Source organism: Oryctolagus cuniculus, chromosome 21 (genome assembly GCF_051225735.1).
Source record: "Oryctolagus cuniculus isolate XC-2025 breed Fujian yellow rabbit chromosome 21, ASM5122573v1, whole genome shotgun sequence".
In the NCBI taxonomy this organism is placed as follows: Eukaryota; Metazoa; Chordata; class Mammalia; order Lagomorpha; family Leporidae; genus Oryctolagus; species Oryctolagus cuniculus.
This window is the reverse complement of record NC_142887.1, coordinates 1,005,938-1,018,816: the sequence shown is the minus strand read 5'-3', so window position 1 is coordinate 1,018,816 and position 12,879 is coordinate 1,005,938.

Genomic DNA, 12,879 nt, shown 5'->3' with positions numbered 1-12,879 from the left:
TTTTTGGTTAAATTTCACTTCAAATCTAAAACAATTTGTCCAAATACTCCTGGATGAAAACAAAACTATCTGGTGTGTTTTGGCTATCTCAATCCCAGATCTTGCCACAGCCTCTGTGTGTGTTTCTGTTTTCTGGACATTCTCTATGGACTTTACGATTTTGAAAGCATTTTAGCATGTAAGGTTTTGTTTTTAGCTGCCAAACGCTAATTCATTCCACCTGGAGTCAAATTCTCCACTCATTCGAGTTTTCTAGGAAGAAAGCTTCAGAAACCTGAGAAAACATGATATTTCTTTCTGTAAACATGACATTGGATGCATTTCCCGAACAGGAAGATTGTGCTTTTCTCCAAAACCACTTTCACGGTGATTTTTTGGTTAAATTTCTCTTTAAAACTACAACAAATTGTCTAGAGACTCCAGGATGAACACAAAGATATCTGGTGTGTTGTGGCTATCTCAATCCCAGATCTTCCAACAGCCTCTGTGTGTGTTTGTGTTTTCTGGACATTCTCTATGGACTTTATAGTTTTGAATGCATTTTAGCATGTAAGTTTTTGTTTTTAGCTGCCAAATGCTAACAGGTTGCACCTGGATTCAAATACTCCACACATTCGAGTTATCTAGGAAGAAAGCTTCAAAAACCCCCAAAAAACATGATATTTGTATTTGTAAACATGACATTGGATGCACTTTCCGAACAGGAAGATTGTGCTTTTCTTCAAAACCGCTTTCACGGTGTTTTATTGATTAAATTTTACTTCAAAACTACAACAATTTGTCCAGATACTCCTGGATGAAACCAAAGGTATCTGGTGATTTTTAGCTATCTCAATCCCAGATCTTGCTACAGCCTCTGTGTGTGTTTGTGTTTTCTGGACATTCTCTATGGACTTTACGGTTTTTAATGCATTTTAGCATGTAAGGTTTTGTTTTTAGCTGGCAAACGCTAGTTGGTTCCACCTGGAGTGAAATCCGCCACACATTCGAGTTTTCTAGGAAGAAAGCTTCAGAAACCTGAGAAAACATGATATTTCTTTCTGTAAACATGACATTGGATGCATTTGCCGAACAGGAAGATTGTGCTTTTCTTCAAAACCACTTTCACGGTGATTTTTGGTTAAATTTCACCCGAAATCCAAAACAACTTGTCCAGATACTCCTGGATGAAAACAAAACTGTCTGGTGATTTTTAGCTTTCTCAATCCCAGATCTAGCTACAGCCTCTGTGTTTGTTTGTGTTTTCTGTACATTCTCTATGGACTTTACGGTTTTGAATGCATTTTAGCATGTAAGGTTTTGTTTTTGCTACCAAACACTAATTGGTTACACCTGGAGTCAAATGCTCCACACATTCGAGTTTTCTAGGAAGAAAGCTTCAGAAACCTGAGAAAACGTGATATTTCTTTCTGTAAACATGACATTGGATGCATTTGCCGAACAGGAAGATTGTTCATTTCTCCAAAACCACTTTCACGGTGATTTTTTGGTTACATTTCACTTCAAAAGTACTACAATTTGTCCAGATACTCCTGGATGAAAACAAAACTATCTGGTGTGTTGTGGCTATCTCAATCCCAGATCTTGCTACAGCCTCTCTGTGTGTTTTTGTTTTCTGGACATTCTCTATGGACTTTACGGTTTTGAATGCATTTTAGCATGTAAGTTTTTGTTTTTATCTGCCAAACGCTAATTGGTTCCACCTGGAGTCAAATCCGGCACACATTCGAGTTTTCTAGGAAGAAAGCTTCATAAACCTGAGAAAACATGATATTTCTTTCTGTAAACATGACATTGGATGCATTTGCCGAACAGGAAGATTGTGCTATTCTCCAAAACCACTTTCACGGTGATTTATTGGTTAAATTTCACTTCAAAACTACAATAATTTGTCTATACTCCTGGATGAAATCAAAGATATCTGGTGATTTTTAGCTATCTCAATCCCTGATATTGCTACAGCCTTTGTGTGTGTTTGTTTTTTCTTGACATTCTCTATGGAGTTGAAAGTTTGAATGCATTTTAGCATGTAAGTTTTTGTTTTTAGCTGCCAAACGCTAATTGGTTCCACCTGGAGTCAAATCCTCCACACATTCGAGTTTTCTGGGACGAAAGCTCCAGAAACCTGAGAAAACATGATATTTCTTTCTGTAAACATGACATTGGATGCATTTTCCGAACAGGAAGATTGTGCATTTCTTCAAAACCACTTTCACGGTCATTTTTGGTTAAATTTCACCCGATATCCAGAACAATTTCTCCAGATACTCCTGGATGAAAACAAAACTATCTGGTGTGTTGTGGCTATCTCAATCCCACATCTTGCTACAGCCTCTGTGTGTGTTTGTGTTTTCTGGACATTCTCTTTGGACTTTACAATTTTGAATGCATTTTGGCAGGACCCTTTTTGTTTTCTTCTGCCAAACGCTAACAGGTTGCACCTGGAGTCAAATCCTCCACTCATTCGAGTTTTCTAGGAAGAAAGCTTCAGAAACCTGAGAAAACATGATGTTTCTTTCTGTAAACATGACATTGGATGCATTTGCCGAACAGGAAGATTGTGCTTTTCTCCAAAACCACTTTCACGGTGATTTTTTGGTTAAATTTCACTTCAAATCTAAAACAATTTGTCCAAATACTCCTGGATGAAAACAAAACTATCTGGTGTGTTTTGGCAATCTCAATCCCAGATCTTGCCACAGCCTCTGTGTGTGTTTCTGTTTTCTGGACATTCTCTATGGACTTTACGATTTTGAAAGCATTTTAGCATGTAAGGTTTTGTTTTTAGCTGCCAAACGATAATTCGTTCCACCTGGAGTCAAATTCTCCACTCATTCGAGTTTTCTAGGAAGAAAGCTTCAGAAACCTGAGAAAACATGATATTTCTTTCTGTAAACATGACATTGGATGCATTTCCCGAACAGGAAGATTGTGCTTTTCTCCAAAACCACTTTCACGGTGATTTTTTGGTTAAATTTCTCTTTAAAACTACAACAAATTGTCTAGAGCTCCAGGATGAACACAAAGATATCTGGTGTGTTGTGGCTATCTCAATCCCAGATCTTCCAACAGCCTCTGTGTGTGTTTGTGTTTTCTGGACATTCTCTATGGACTTTACAGTTTTCAATGCATTTTAGCATGTAAGTTTTTGTTTTTAGCTGCCAAATGCTAACAGGTTGCACCTGGATTCAAATACTCCACACATTCGAGTTATCTAGGAAGAAAGCTTCAAAAACCCCCAAAAAACATGATATTTGTATTTGTAAACATGACATTGGATGCACTTTCCGAACAGGAAGATTGTCCTTTTCTTCAAAACCGCTTTCACGGTGTTTTATTGATTAAATTTTACTTCAAAACTACAACAATTTGTCCAGATACTCCTGGATGAAACCAAAGGTATCTGGTGATTTTTAGCTATCTCAATCCCAGATCTTGCTACAGCCTCTGTGTGTGTTTGTGTTTTCTGGACATTCTCTATGGACTTTACGGTTTTTAATGCATTTTAGCATGTAAGGTTTTGTTTTTAGCTGGCAAACGCTAGTTGGTTCCACCTGGAGTGAAATCCGCCACACATTCGAGTTTTCTAGGAAGAAAGCTTCAGAAACCTGAGAAAACATGATATTTCTTTCTGTAAACATGACATTGGATGCATTTGCCGAACAGGAAGATTGTGCTTTTCTTCAAAACCACTTTCACGGTGATTTTTGGTTAAATTTCACCCGAAATCCAAAACAACTTGTCCAGATACTCCTGGATGAAAACAAAACTGTCTGGTGATTTTTAGCTTTCTCAATCCCAGATCTAGCTACAGCCTCTGTGTTTGTTTGTGTTTTCTGTACATTCTCTATGGACTTTACGGTTTTGAATGCATTTTAGCATGTAAGGTTTTGTTTTTGCTACCAAACACTAATTGGTTACACCTGGAGTCAAATGCTCCACACATTCGAGTTTTCTAGGAAGAAAGCTTCAGAAACCTGAGAAAACGTGATATTTCTTTCTGTAAACATGACATTGGATGCATTTGCCGAACAGGAAGATTGTTCATTTCTCCAAAACCACTTTCACGGTGTTTTTTGGTTACATTTCACTTCAAAACTACAGCAATTTGTCCAGATACTCCTGGATGAAAACAAAACTATCTGGTGATTTTTAGCTAACTCAATCCGAGATCTTGCAACAGTCTCTGTGTTTGTTTGTGTTTTCTGGATACTCTCTATGGACTTTACAGTTTTGAATGCATTTTAGCATGTAAGTTTTTGTTTTTGCTACCAAACGCTAATTGGTTCCACCTGGAGTCAAATCCTCCACACATTCGAGTTTTCTGGGACGAAAGCTTCAGAAACCTGAGAAAACATGATATTTCTTTCTGTAAACATCACATTGTTTGCATTTGCCGAACAGGAAGATTGTGCTTTTCTCCAAAACCACTTTCACGGTGATTTTTGGTTACATTTCACTTCAAATCTACAACAATTTGTCCAGATACCCCTGGATGAAAACAAAAATATCTGGTGTGTTGTGGCTATCTCAATCCCAGATCTTGCTACAGCCTCTGTGTGTGTTTGTGTTTTCTGGATATTCTCTATGGACTTTACAGTTTTCAATGCATTTTACCATGTAAGTTTTTGTTTTTGCTACCAAACGCTAATTGGTTCCACCTGGAGTCAAATCCTCCACACATTCGAGTTTTCTAGGAAGAAAGCTTCAGAAACCTGAGAAAACATGATATTTCTTTCTGTAAACATGACATTGGATGCATTTTCCGAACAGGAAGATTGTGCATTTCTCCAAAACCACTTTCACGGTGGTTTTTGATAAATTTCGTGCGAAATCCACAACAATTTGTCCAGACACTCCTGGATGAAAACAAAACTATCTAGTGTGTTGTGGCTATATCAATACCAGATCTTGCTACAGCCCCTGTGTGTGTTTGTGTTTTCTGGACATTCTCTATGGACCTTAGGGTTTTGAATGCATTTTAGCATGTAAGTTTTTGTTTTCAGATGGCAAACACTAATTGATTCCACCTGGAGTCAAATCCGCAACACATTCGAGTTTTCTAGGAAGAAAGCTTCATAAACTTGAGAAAACATGATATTTCTTTCTGTAAACATGACATTGGATGCATTTGCCGAACAAGAGGATTGTGCTTTTCACCAAAACCACTTTCACGGTGATTTTTTGGTTACATTTCACTTCAAAACTTCAACAATTTGTCCAGATACTCCTGGATGAAAACAAAACTATCTGGTGTGTTGTGGCTATCTCAATCCCAGATCTTGCTACAGCCTCTGTGTTTGTTTTTTGTTTTCTGGACATTCTCTATGGACTTTACAGTTTTGAATGCATTTTAGCATGTAAGTTTTTGTTTTTCCTACCAAACGCTAATTGGTTCCACCTGGAGTCAAATCCGCCACACATTCGAGTTTTCTAGGAAGAAAGCTCCAGAAACCTGAGAAAACATGATATTTCTTTCTGTAAACATGACATTGGATGCATTTGCCGAACAGGAAGATTGTGCTTTTCTCCAAAACCACTTTCACGGTGATTTTTTGGTTAAATTTCACTTCAAAACTGCAACAATTTGTCCAGATACTCCTGGATGAAAACAAAATTATCTGGTGATTTTTAGCTTTCTCAATCCCAGATCTTGCTACAGCCTCTGTGTTTGTTCGTGTTTTCTGGACATTCTCTATGGACTTTACGGTTTTGAATGCATGTTAGCATGTAAGTTTTTGTTTTCTGCTGGCAAACGCTAATTGGATCCACCTGGAGTCAAATCCTCCACACATTCGAGTTTTCTAGGAAGAAAGCTTCAGAAACCTGAGAAAACATGATATTTCTTTCTGTAAACATGACATTGGATGCATTTGCCGAACAGGAAGATTGTGCTTTTCTCCAAAACCACTTTCACGGTGATTTTTTGGTTACATTTCACTTCAAAACTACAACAATTTGTCCAGATACTCCTGGATGAAAACAAAACTATCTGGTGTGTAGTGGCTATCTCAATCCCAGATCTTGCTACAGCCTCTGTGTTTGTTTGTGTTTTCTGGACATTCTCTATGGACTTTACGGTTTTGAATGCATTTTAGCATGTAAGTTTTTGTTTTTAGCTGCCAAACGCTAATTGGTTCCACCTGGAGTCAAATCCTCCACACATTCGAGTTTTCTAGGAAGAAAGCTTCAGAAACCTGAGAAAACATGATATTTCTTTCTGTAAACATGACATTGGATGCATTTGCCGAACAGGAAGATTGTGCTTTTCTCCAAAACCACTTTCACGGTGATTTTTTGCTTAAATTTCACTTCAAATGTACAACAATTTGTCTAGATACTCCTGGATGAAAACAAAGATATCTGGTGATTTTCAGCTATCTCATTCCCAGATCCTGTTACAGCCTCTGTGTGTGTTTGTGTTTTCTGGACAGTCTCTATGGACTTTACGGTTTTGAATGCATTTTAGCATGTAAGTTTTTATTTTTAGCTGCCAAATGCTAATTGGTTCCACCTGGATTCAAATCCTCCACACCTTCGAGTTTTCTAGGAAGAAAGCTCCAGAAACCTGAGAAAACATGATATTTCTTTCTGTAAACATGACATTGGATGCATTTGCCAAACAGGAAGATTGTGCTTTTCCCCAAAACCACTTTCACGGTGATTTTTATTAAATTTCGTCCGAAATCCACAACAATTTGTCCAGATACTCCTGGATGAAAACAAAACTATCTGGTGGTTGTGGCTATCTCAATCTGAGATGTTGCTACAGCCTCTGTGTTTGTTTGTGTTTTCTGGATATTCTCTATGGACTTTACAGTTTTGAATGCATTTTAGCATGTAAGTTTTTGTTTTTGCTACCAAACGCTAATTGGTTCCACCTGGAGTCAAATCCTCCACACATTCGAGTTTTCTAAGAAGAAATCTCTAGAAACCTGAGAAAACATGATATTTCTTTCTGTAAACATGACATTGGATGCATTTGCCGAACAGGAAGATTGTGCTATTCTCCTAAACCACTTTCACGGTGATTTTTGGTTAAATTTCACTAAAAATACAACAATTTGTCCAGAAACTCCTGGATGAAAACAAAACTATCTGGTGTGTTGTGGCTATCTCAATCCCAGATCTTGCTACAGCCTCTGTGTGTGTTTGTGTTTTCTGGACATTCTCTATGGAATTTACAGTTTTGAATGCATTTTAGCATGTAAGGTTTTGTTTTTGCTACCAAACGCTAATTGGTTCCACCTGGAGTCAAATCCTCCACACATTCGAGTTTTCTAGGAAGAAAGCTCTAGAAACCTGAGAAAACATGATATTTCTTTCTGTAAACCTGACATTGGATGCATTTGCCGAACTGGAAGATTGTGTTTTTCTCCAAAACCACTTTCACGGTGATTTTTTGGTTACATTTCACTTCAAATCTACAACAATTTGTCCAGATACTCCTGGATGAAAACAAAACTATCTGGTGTGTTGTGCCTATCTCAATCCCAGATCTTGCTACAGCCTCTGTGTGTGTTTGTGTTTTCTGGATATTCTCTATGGACTTTACAGTTTTGAATGCATTTTAGCATGTAAGGTTTTGTTTTTAACTGCCAAACGCTAATTGGTTCCACCTGGAGTCAAATCCTCCACACATTCGAGTTTTCTAGGGAGAAAGGTCTAGAAACCTGAGAAAACATGATATTTCTTTCTGTAAACATGACATTGGATGCATTTGCCTAACAGGAAGATTGTGCTTTTCTCCAAAACCAATTCACGGTGATTTTTTAGTTACATTTCAGTTCAAAACTACAACAATTTGTCCAGAAACTCCTGGATGAAAACAAAACTATCTGGTGTGTTGTGGCTATCTCAATCTGAGATCTTGCTACAGCCTCTGTGTGTGTTTCTGTTTTCTGGATATTCTCTATGGACTTTACGGTTTTGAATGCCTTTTAGCATGTAAGGTTTTAGTTTTAGCTGGCAAACGCTAATTGGTTCCACCTGGAGTCAAATCCTCCACACATTCGAGTTTTCTAGGAAGAAAGCTCCAGAAACCTGAGAAAACATGATATTTCTTTCTGTAAACATGACATTGGATGCATTTGCCGAACAGGAAGATTGTGCTTTTCTCCAAAACCACTTTCACGGTGATTTTTTGGTTACATTTCACTTCAAAACTAAAACAATTTTCCATATATTCCTGGATGAAAACAAAACTATCTGGTGATTTTTAGCTTTCTCAATCCCAGACCTTGCTACAGCCTCTGTGTGTGTTTGTGTTTTCTGGACATTCTCTATGGACTTTACGGTTTTGAATGCATTTTAGCATGTAATTTTTTGTTTTTAGCTGCCAAACGCTAATTGGTTCCACCTTGAGTCAGATCCTCCACACCTTCGAGTTTTCTAGGAAGAAAGCTTCAGAAACCTGAGAAAACATGATATTTCTTTCTGCAAACATGACATTGGATGCATTTGCCGAACAGGAAGATTGTGCTTTTCTCCAAAACCACTTTCACGGTGATTTTTTGGTTAAATTTCACTTCAAATGTACAACAATTTGTCTAGATACTCCTGGATGAAAACAAAGATATCTGGTGATTTTTAGCTATCTCATTCCCAGATCCTGTTACAGCCTCTGTGTGTGTTTGTGTTTTCTGGACATTCTCTATGGACTTTACGGTTTTGAATGCATTTTAGCATGTAAGTTTTTGTTTTTACCTGCCAAACGCTAATTGGTTCCACCTGGAGTCAAATACTCCACACCTTCGAGTTTTCTAGGAAGAAAGCTTCAGAAACCTGAGAAAACATGATATTTCTTTCTGTAAACATGACATTGGATGCATTTGCCGAACAGGAAGATTGTGCTTTTTCCAAAACCACTTTCACGGTGATTTTGGGTTAAATTTCGTCCGAAATCCACAACATTTTGTCCAGATACTCTGGATGAAAACAAAACTATCTGGTGTGTTGTGGCTATCTCAATCCCAGATCTTGCTACACCCTCTGTGTTTGTTTGTGTTTTCTGGATATTCTCTATGGACTTTACGGTTTTGAATGCATTTTAGCATGTAAGTTTTTGTTTTTGCTGCCAAACGCTAATTGGTTCCACCTGGAGTCAAATCCTCCACACATTCGAGTTTTCTAGGAAGAAAGCTCTTGAAATCTGAGAAAACATGATATTTCTTTCTGTAAACATGACATTGGATGCATTTGCCGAACAGGAAGATTGTGCTCTTCTCCTAAACCACTTTCACGGTGATTTTTGGTTAAATTTCACTTCAAAACTACAACAATTTGTCCAGAAACTCCTGGATGAAAACAAAACTATCTGGTGTGTTGTGGCTATCTCAATCCCAGATCTCGCTACAACCTCTGTGTGTGTTTGTGTTTTCTGGACATTCTCTATGGACTTTACAGTTTTGAATGCATTTTAGCATGTAAGTTTTTGTTTTTGCTAAAAAACGCTAATTGGTTCCACCTGGAGTCAAATCCTCCACACATTCGAGTTTTCTAGGAAGAGAGCTCTAGAAACCTGAGAAAACATGACTTTTGTATTTGTAAACATGACATTGGATGCATTTGCCGAACAGGAAGATTGTGCTTTTCTCCAAAACCACTTTCTCGGTGATTTTTTGGTTACATTTCACTTCAAAACTACAACAATTTGTCCAGATACTCCTGGATGAAAACAAAACTATCTGGTGATTTTTAGCTTTCTCAATCCCAGATCTTGCTACAGCCTGTGTGTGTGTTTTTGTTTTCTGGACATTTTCTATGGACTTTACGGTTTTGAATGCATTTTAGCATGTAAGGTTTTGTTTTTGCTACCAAACGCTAATTGGTTCCACGTGGAGTCAAATCCTCCACACATTCGAGTTTTCTAGGAAGAAAGCTTCAGAAACCTGAGAAAAGATGATATTTCTTTCTGTAAACATGACATTGGATGCAATTTCCGAACAGGAAGATTGTGCTAATCTCCTAAACCACTTTCACGGTGATTTTTGGTTAAATTTCACTTCAAAACTACAACAATTTGTCCAGAAACTCCTGGATGAAAACAAAACTATCTGGTGTGTTGTGGCTATCTCAATCCCAGATCTTGCTACAGCCTCTGTGTTTGTTTGTGTTTTCTGGACATTCTCTATGGACTTTACGGTTTTGAATGCATTTTAGCATGTAATTTTTTGTTTTTAGCTGCCAAACGCTAATTGGTTCCACCGGGAGTCATTTCCGGCACACATTCGAGTTTTCTAGGAAGAAAGCTTCAGAAACCTGAGAAAACATGATATTTATTTCTGTAAACATGACATTGGATGCATTTGCCGAACAGGAAGATTGTGCTTTTCTCCAAAATCACTTTCACGGTGATTTTTTGGTTACACTTCACTTCAAAAATACAACAAGAGGAACCAATTAGCGTCTGCCAGCAGAAAACAAAAACTTACATGCTAACATGCATTCAAAACCGTAAAGTCCATAGAGAAGGTCCAGAAAACACAAACACACTGAGGCTGTAGCAAAATCTGGGATTGAGATAGCTAAAAATCACCAGATAGTTTTGTTTTCATCCAGGAGTATCTGGACAAATTGTTGTAGTTTTGAAGTGAAATTTAACCAAAAAACACCGCGAAAGTGGTTTTGGATAAAAGCACAATCTTCCTATTCGGAAAATACATCCAATGTCATGGTACAGAAAGAAATATCACGTTTTCTCAGGTTTCTGAAGCTTTCTTCCTAGAAAACTCGAATGTGTGGCGGATTTGACTCCAGGTGGAACCAATTAGCGTTTTCCAGGTGAAAACAAAAACTTACATGCTAAAATGCATTCAAAACCGTAAAGTCCATAGAGAATGGCCAGAAAACACAAACAAACACAGAGGCTGTAGCGAGATCTGGGATTGAGATAGCCACAACACACCAGATAGTATTCTTGTCATCCAGGAGTATCTGGACAAATTGTTGTAGTTTTAAAGTAAAATTTAACCAAAGAATCACCTTGAAAGTGGTTTTGGGGAAAAACACAATCTTCCTGTTCGGCAAATGCATCCAATGTCATGTTTACAGAAAGAAATATCATGTTTTCTCAGGTTTCTGAAGCTTTCTTCCTATAAAACTCGAATGTGTGGAGGATTTGACTCCAGGTGGAACCAATTAGTGTTTGCCAGCAGAAAACAAAAAGGGTCCTGCTAAAATGCATTCAAAACCTTAAAATCCATAGAGAATGTCCAGAAAACACAAACACAGAGGCTGTAGCAAGGATCTGGGATTGAGATAGCTAAAAATAACCAAATAGTTTTGTTTTCCTCCAGGAGTATCTGGACAATTTGTTGTAGTTTTGAAGTGAAATTTAACCAAAAATCACCGTGAAAGCGGTTTTGGAGAAAAGCACAATCTTCCTGTTCGGCAAATGCATCCAATGTCATGTTTACAGAAAGAAATATCATGTTTTCTCAGGTTTCTGAAGCTTTCTTCCTAGAAAACTCGAATGTGTGGAGGATTTGACTCCAGGTGGAACCAATTAGCGTTTGGCAGCCGAAAACAAAAAGGGTCCTGCTGAAATGCATTCAAAACCTTAAAGTCCATAGAGAACGTCCAGAAAACAGAAACAATCACAGAGGCTGTAGCAAGATCTGGGATTGAGAAAGCTAAAAATCACCAGATAGTTTTGTTTTCATCCAGGAGTATCTGGACAAATTGTTGTAGTTTTGAATTAAAATTTAACCAAAAAATCACCGTGAAAGTGGTTTTGGAGAAAAGCACAATCTTCCTGTTCGGCAAATGCATCCAAAGTCATGTTTACAAATACAAATATCATGTTTTCTCAGGTTTCTGAAGCTTTTTTCCTAGAAAACGCGAATGTGTGGAGGATTTGACTCCAGGTGGAACCAATTTGCTTTTGCCAGCAGAAAACAAGAAGGGTCCTGCTAAAATGCATTCAAAACCGTAAAGTCAATAGAGAATGTACAGAAAACACAAACAAACACAGAGGCTGTAGCAAGATCTGGGATTGAGATAGCCACAACACACCAGATATTTTTGTTTTCATCCAGGAGTATCTGGACAAATTGTTGTAGTTTTGAAGTGAAATTTAACCAAAAAATCACCGTGAAAGTGGTTTTGGAGAAAATCACAATCTTCCTGTTCGGCAAATGCATCCAATGTCATGTTTACAGAAAGAAATATCATGTTTTCTCAGGTTTATGAAGCTTTCTTCCTAGAAAACTCGAATGTGTGGAGGATTTGACTCCAGGTGGAACCAATTAGCATTTGCCAGCAGAAAACAAAAAGGGTCTTGCTAAAATGCATTGAAAACCTTAAAGTCCATAAGAATGTCCAGAAAACATAAACAAACACAGAGGCTGTAGCAAGATATGCGAATGAGATAGCTAAAAATCACCAGATAGTTTTGTTTTCACCCAGGAGTATCTGGACAAATTGTTGTACTTTTGAAGTGAAACTTAACCAAAAAATCACCGTGAAAGTGGTTTTGGAGAAAAGCACAATCTTCCTGTATGGCAAATGCATCCAATGTCATGTTTACAAATACAAATATCATGTTTTCTCAGGTTTCTGAAGCTTTCTTCCTAGAAAACTCGAAGGTGTGGAGGATTTGACTCCAGGTGGAACCAATTAGCGTTTGCAAGCTGAAAACAAAAGCTTACATGCTAAAGTGCACTCAAAACCATAAAGTCCATAGAGAATGTCCAGAAAACACAAACACAGAGGCTGTAGCAAGATCTGGGATTGAGATAGCTAAAAATAACCAAATAGTTTTGTTTTCCTCCAGGAGTATCTGGACACATTCTTGTAGTTTTGAAGTGAAATTTAACCAAAAATCACCGTGAAAGCGGTTTTGGAGAAAAGCACAATCTTCCTGTTCGGCAAATGCAT